The 1,452-nt window shown below is 45.9% G+C and overlaps 1 pseudogene; it reads right to left on the reverse strand.

Moving 5' to 3' along the window:
• Nucleotides 1-279: 279 nt before the first annotated feature.
• Nucleotides 280-1,230, reverse strand: LOC149252128 (cytochrome P450 750A1 pseudogene; annotated as a pseudogene).
• Between the last annotated feature and the right edge of the window lie 222 nt (nucleotides 1,231-1,452).

Consider the following 1,452-nt stretch of genomic DNA (forward strand, 5'->3'; position numbering starts at 1 on the left):
GCATCTGCCCCCCACACATTGGGATCCCTCCCTATACCCCACAAATTTACCATTAGCGTCGTTTTCTTGGGTATGTAGTATCCTCCAACCGTCATAGCCTCTACAGATTCGTGAGGAACAACTAGAGGCGCCGGCGGGTATAATCGGAGGGTCTCTTTCACTATACAGTGGAGGAATTTCATGCTTGCCAAATCGGACTCCTTTACTTTACCATATTGGCCAGCCACTGATTCGATTTCTTCCTGCAATCTCTTCATTGCATGGGGATGTCTGAGCAGCTCACTCATTGCCCGTAGATGACATAGGTTCCTGCCCAGCCGTGAACATGTCCTGCACACATACACATGCGAATAAAAATCCAATTAATCCATGAAAATGATGATCGACTGAAATTCAAGAAAGAGGATGATAAATAATATAAAAAGGGCAGAATTCCAAGATATATACGAGCACAAAGGCCTTCATGGTTTCCCGTGTAATATTGCCGACGGTCCCCGCCATGCGGAGCAGCACATCGACGAAGTCTTGACCATTAGGCTCTGCGTCTGCGTCTGCGTCTTTCTGGCTATTGGAGGGGGAGGCCAAGAAATGATTAACGTGCCCATCTATCATTTTCTCGGCGAATCCGTCGAATGTTAAATGGAGTTTCTTGAGGCGTCGATTGATACCTTGCAAATCAAGGCAATCCAAATACGGAATGAAGTCTGCAATGTTGAACTCTCCCATCGTAGCTGTCATCTCTACCAGCAGATACTTAAACATTTTGAAATCGCCACCCAAATCATCGTCACTAAATTTCCTCCCAGCTAGTATCTGCCAGATTATATTGGAGTTGACAGTAGTGATGGCCTTGCTCACACTCACGCTCATTGTTCCGCTCTCACTCTCCTCCCAGATTGAATGGATCATGGCAGATACCTCTTCCTCTCGCACGTGCCTGAAGGACTCGATTCTTTCGGCAGTCAAGAGTTGTGTTACGCATATTCTTCTCATTTTCTTCCAGTGATGTCGATACGGAGAGAATGCCACATCTTTAGAGTTGAAGAACATTAATCTCCCAGCGGCTGTTAGAGGTTGGCTGGCAAAGATCAAATCATGAGTTTTGAGAAACTGTTTGGCTATCTCAGAAGAAGAAACTACGACTGCAGGGATGGAGCCCAAGCGGAGAAACAAAATGGGACCATATTTGTCAGCAAGGCCTTTCAAAAAGCGATGAGCGGGGAGTCTCATTTGGTGGAGGTTTCCTATGATGGGCCATGCAGGAGGGCCTGGTGGCAAAGTGCCACTAATCCTTTCCTTGTGCAATAACCAAATGAAAAAGAAACACGAGAATATACAAAGAATAGCCACTGTGGCAGCCCCTTCATGAACTACTCGTAACGTTGCCGGCAAACCTAGGGAGAGGGGCAAAGAAGTTTATTATCCCTTTAAAGTATTTTGGCCGGATAAAAT

Source organism: Pinus tabuliformis, chromosome 7 (assembly GCF_031772625.1).
Source record: "Pinus tabuliformis cultivar Carrire ecotype Pingquan chromosome 7, CPIR1, whole genome shotgun sequence".
Lineage (NCBI taxonomy): Eukaryota > Viridiplantae > Streptophyta > Pinopsida > Pinales > Pinaceae > Pinus > Pinus tabuliformis.